The sequence below is a fragment of the Capra hircus genome, chromosome 7 (genome assembly GCF_001704415.2).
Source record: "Capra hircus breed San Clemente chromosome 7, ASM170441v1, whole genome shotgun sequence".
In the NCBI taxonomy this organism is placed as follows: Eukaryota; Metazoa; Chordata; class Mammalia; order Artiodactyla; family Bovidae; genus Capra; species Capra hircus.
In genome coordinates this window covers 8,556,306-8,562,176 of record NC_030814.1, presented here as the reverse complement: position 1 = coordinate 8,562,176, position 5,871 = coordinate 8,556,306, and the positions used below count along the sequence as shown (strand labels likewise).

Genomic DNA, 5,871 nt, shown 5'->3' with positions numbered 1-5,871 from the left:
GACACTCTGCCTCACTCACTTTCCACTGGCAGATGAGAATGAGATTCTTGAGACTTTGCCTGCTTAATTCATAGTCCCTTAAACATGGTCTTCAGTTTAGTCGCTTAGTCGTGTCCAACTCTTTGTGACCCCACGAACCGTAGCACGCCAGGCCTCCCTGTCCATCACCAAATCCCAGAGTTTACCAAACCCATGTCCATCGATTCAGTGATGCCACCCAACCATCTCATCCTCTGTTGTCCCCTTCTCCTCCTGCCCTCAATCTTTCCCAGCATTAGGGTCTTTTCAAATGAGTCAGCTCTTCACATCAGGTGGCCAAAGTATTGGAGTTTCAGCTTCAGCATCAGTCCTTCCAATGAACACCCAGGACTGATCTCCTTTAGGATGGACTGGTTGGATCTCCTTGCAGTCCAAGGGACTCTCAAGAGTCTTCTCTAACACCACAGTTCAAAAGCATCAATTCTTTGGTGCTCAGCTTTCCTTATAGTCCAACTCTCACATCCATACATGACCACTGGAAAAACCATAGCCTTGACTAGATGGACCTTTGTTGGCAAAGTAATGTCTCTGCTTTTTTAATATGCTATCTAGGTTGGTCATGGCTTTCCTTCCAAGGGGCAAACGTCTTTTAATTTCATGGCTGCAGTCACCATCTGCAGTGATTTTGGAGCCCAGAAAAATAAAGTCTGCCACTGTTTGCATTGCTTCTCCATCTATTTGCCATGAAGTGATGGGACCAGGTTCCATGATCTTAGTTTTCTGAATGCTGAGCTTTAAGCCAACTTTTTCACTCTCCTCTTTCACTTTCATCAACATGGTGTTAGCATCAGCTATATCCATCAAAGGCGGAAGGGAGGTGAATGCCCAGCTGCCATCATTCATGAAACGAGGAGCCTTGCTTAAACATCTGTTTGCTCTGCCAGGTAATGTAAAGAATGCCAGAGTGTGTAATCAATCATCCGATGCTTTCAATCGCTGCCTCAGCAATAATTAACAAGGAGTGTGGTGGGTCAACAGCAAGTGCAACTCTCTGATGCAAAGATAATGTCTCGGCTTCCCCCAAAGGACACATATTACAAGTTTTCTTTTGAAGAGTTCTGATGGTGCATAAATGAATACTGAATTCCTACCCCCTGAACTTCAGGCTCTTATATCCAAAAGTCTACCCGACAGATCCATCTGCATGTCTATCTCAAACACAACCTGTTCAAAACTGAACTTACTTTGTCTTTCCCAAATCTGCTCCTCCAAGTCGTCCTCATCTCAGCGGCAACTCCATCCTTCTGGTTGTACAAACCCAGAAAGTTTAGAGTCATCACAGACTCCTGTTTTCCTTAAATACTTAACATTCAGTGTCAACAAATTCTAGGTAATCTAGCTTTAAAATATAACGCATACTAAGCATTTCTCACATCCATTGCTACCAATGTTATCGTCATCTCTCACTTGAATTATTGCAACAGTCTCCTAACCAGCCCTCCATTGCCCTTTCTCAGTCCATTCTGATTCCAGCTTCCAAAGTGATGATCTAAAACATGTGTCAGGTCAGATCACTTTTGTCAGATACTTTCAGTGAGCAACCATGTTATTCAAACTAAAAAGCAGACTCCATACAGTGACCTACAAATCATGAAACAATTTATTCTACCCCTTTGCCTCTCTGACCTCTGATTATACTTCTTACTCTGTTCTGAGCATCCTTACTCAGAACTTATCCCCTTACTATCCCTCAAAACACAAACTATCCCAAACACAAACAGCTCAGCATCTTTGCACTCGCTGGCTCTTCTCCTCTGGAATGCTCACCCACACCCCGGAGGCATCGCCTCCCTTTCTCACTTTCTTCAAAACTTTACCCATGTCTTTCTTTTTCACATTGATTTTTCTGCCCCATGTTGTGCTCCTGACTTCCTCCATGCTTTTTTATGTTAGCCTGTAATTTGTTCTTTTTCACTGCTATGAAGTGTTTCACTGTATGAGTATGGCACAATCCACTTACTCATTGTGTTGCTAGATACTTATGTTGTTTCCAGTGTTTTGCTATTGCAAATATTCCTCTTTCAGCGCAGCTCCTGGCACAAAATTACTGGATTATAGGCCTGTGCATCTTCAGCTTTGTTATATAATACTAAATTGTTTTTCCAAAATAGCTAGATCGATTTATAGACTTATCAATAATGTATTAATTGTACTGTCTGTCCTCATCCTTGTCAGTATTTTAAACTATTTCCAATCTTGTAGGTTTTAAATAATAGTTCTACTTTGCATTTTTTTTCTGGCTATTAATAATGTTGAACCTCTTTTAATGAATTTATTGACTGTGTCTAGATTTCAACAAAGATCCATCTAGTCAAAGCTTTGATTTTTCCAGTGGTCATGTATGGATGTGAGAGTTGGACTATAAGGAAAGCTGAGCACCAAAGAATTGATGCTTTTGAACTGTGGTGTTAGAGAAGACTCTTGAGAGTCCCTTGGACAGCAAGGAGATCCAGTCAGTCAACCCTAAAGGAAATCAGTCCTGACTATTCATTGGAAGGACTGATGTTGAAGCTGAACCTCCAATACTTTGGCCACCTGATGTGAACAACTGACTCATCTGAAAAGACCCTGATGCTGGGAAAGACTGAAGGCAGGAGGAAAAGGGGACGACAGAGGATAAGATGGTTGGATGGCATCACTGACTCAATGGACTTGAGTTTGAGTGAACTCTGGGAGTTGGTGATGGACAGAGAGTCCTGTCGTGCTGCGGTCCATAGGGTCACAAAGAGTCAGACATGACTGAGTGACTGAGATGAACTGATACTTTATCAGGATAGGGGAATGCCCTTCTGAGTCTGCCAAGAATTTTTTATTTCACATGGTTGTTAACACTGAGCAAATACTTTCTCTGCATCTACTAGATAAAGTGTCTACAAACTATGACCCACAGGCTGAATTAAGTCCACAATTTTTTTGCAGGGTGCAGGGGGTACACAAAATGTTATTGGAAAACAGACACACCCTTCTGTTTAGTATATAATATGACTGCTTCTACTACAATGGCAGAATTTTGTGATTCCAACAGAATGTATAGTCTGCAAAGCTGAAAAATATTTACTATCTAGCTAAGTCCTTTACAGAAAATGTTTGCCACCTAACTAGATGATTAAGTGACCTTTTTCTTTTTTTTAACATCTGATTATGTGGTTTTGCTGATTCTTCTCAAATCACTCACCTGCATCAATTCTCTGCCCTTTCAGCTCTGGTCCCCAGGAGGCTGATCCTTACTGCTTTCATCCCAACCCCAAGCTCCCTGCCACTGGCTTCTCTTGGGGGGGGGGGCACCAACAAATGAGAAGCACTAGCCCGAGATGGGAGAAGGCAATAGCACCCCACTCCAGTGCTCTTGCCTGGAAAATCCCATGGGCGGAGGAGCCTGGTGGGCTGCAGTCTATGGGGTCGCACAGAGTCGGACATGACTGAAGCGACTTAGCAGCAGCAGCAGCGGCAGCCCGAGATGAGATGGGAGGGTGGTCCTCTCCGAGGGTCAGTTCTAACCGTGATCGTTGCACTTCTGACTTGTACAATTCTGGCTTTCTCTATGATGAGGGTGCCTTTCTCTGTGATGACCACCACTGACGGTTAAATTTTCTTCCATAAATTCATCTCTCACTGGGCACTTCCACTCTTTGCCCCCTCAGGCCTAGAGGTTTCTGGCTATTTCTGGTTACCAGATGTTCCACCGTTCATTGTGGGTTCTGTTCATCTTTATAAAGTTCCTTAAATTTTCTCCGTTAAAACATTGGCTGTATTTCTACTCTTTTTTGGCCAGCTCTCTTAGAAATGCAGCTGTTAATTAAATCAAACTTGCATTTTGGGAATCCACTCAGTTTGGTCATAATGTGTATTTTTATAGATCACTGGAATCAGTTTACTAATTTATTTTTACATCTTTGTATTCATGTTCATGAGAGAATGACCTGTTATTTTCCTTTCTCATCCCATCTTTTTCAGATTTTAAGATTATGCTATCCTCATGCCAAAGATATAAGGAGTGGTACTTCTGTTTCTATACCATAAAATAATTTGCGTAAGATTAAAATTATGTATTCCTTAAATTTTGTTATGTTTGGTAAAATCACGTGGCTTATTATTTGCTTGGTCAATATGTTTATTATTGTCTTTATCTGAGAAATCTTCATAGAAAACTGTGGTTTCGTGTATTAACTCTTGGCAGCCTGTTTCTGAGCTCTAAAGAAGCCTGCCTTTTTCTGAGCTACCCAGTCTTTCTTCTGGGCAAGTGACATTTTGGGGTGGTGCCACTTCTTTACAGCTTCTTTCCTAGGCTTCTTCTCATCCACTGGATTCTCTTCATTGCAGCATGAGCTTTCTTATACACCTCCCCCATCATGTCTGGAGTTACAGAGTCCGTTCGATATTGAGAGAATTGTTTCTTACAAGCATCCTCATCTTCTTCAGCCAGGCTATGCCTGTCATTTGCCATGTTTTACTCCATGGTGAGCTTTCAGTGAACCTCAGAACTGAGTTCTTTGCTTCCTGAATCATAACCACGGAATCATGTGATACTGTGAGGGATAGACAAGCCTCCATCCACAACTCCCTTGAGGGTCCCCAACTTTCTTTCCAGTAGTAGACCTGGCAAGTCTTGCATCCAAACAACAGGTGAAGGCACCTGGCTGACCACCAGGGCTTCCTACACTGTACTCATCCACAGTCACCTCGACTTGGCCTTCATAAATCTTGCTGATACCAAACCTACTAAGAAGCCTGCGGGCCAGTACAATATGCAGCAGGGTTATTTGTCAGGCCAACTATCACACCTTATTTTGGGAGTTCGTGAGCATAAGCTGCGTATATCTCCTTTTAGACTGGTGTAAGTAATCTGACAAATGATACCTCAGTTGGTTACATGAACTGGCATTCTGTATTTGAGTGTGTTGTACTTATTTTTATCGTGGATTACCAATCATTTCTGAGTATAGTCGTCAGTTTTGCCCTCTTGCTGTCCGCTAAATTTCAGTGGTATCTCTTGAAGTAGCCTTTATTCTTGACAACTTCAACAAACCCCATGCTGTGGAACAGAGCCTGGGGTTCATGGCTTGCCAAAGAGCTGGCTTATTTCTTCTTGAACCACATTTGCACGTTGAATTTTTCTAGAATTTATCAATTTTATAAAGATTTTGAAGTTATCAGGATTAAGTTATAATATCATTTGTCTTTTAAATATCTGCATTATATGGCATTCTGACCCTTTTATAATATTTTGTATTTATAAATTCTGTTTACTTTTTAAATTAGAACTTGATAGATTTGTCTCAATTTATTAGTGTCTTCAAAAAAGCAACTTTTGGTTTAGTTCATCCTGTCATTATTAACTTATTTTCTATTTTATTAATTTCTATTATGTTCATGATTCATGCCTTGTTTTCCTTAGGCTTGGTCACTTATTCTTTTTCTACCACATTAAATTGGATGCTTAGCTCATTACTTTGTAAACTTTATTTTCTCCAATGTAAGTAAGTATGTCAGTAAGGTTCAGTTGCTCAGTCATGTCCGACTCTTTGTGACCCCATGAACCACAGCACACCAGGCTTCCCTGTCCATCACCAACTCCCAGAGTTTACTCAGACTCATGTCCATTGAGTCAGTGATGCCATCCAACCATCTCATCCTCTGTTGTCCCCTTCTCCTGCCCTCAATCTTTCCCAGCGTCAGGGTCTTTTCAAATGAGTCAGCTCTTCGCATCAGGTGGCCAAAGTATTGGAGTTTCAGCTTCAGCATCAGTCCTTCCAGTGAATATTCAGGACTGATTTCCTTTAGAATGGACTGGTTGGATCTCCTTGCAGTCCAAGAGACTCTCAAGAGTCTTCT

The 5,871-nt window shown here is 41.5% G+C and overlaps 1 pseudogene; it reads right to left on the bottom strand.

The window, feature by feature from the left end:
• LOC102190410 lies at positions 4,203-5,082 on the bottom strand (annotated as a pseudogene).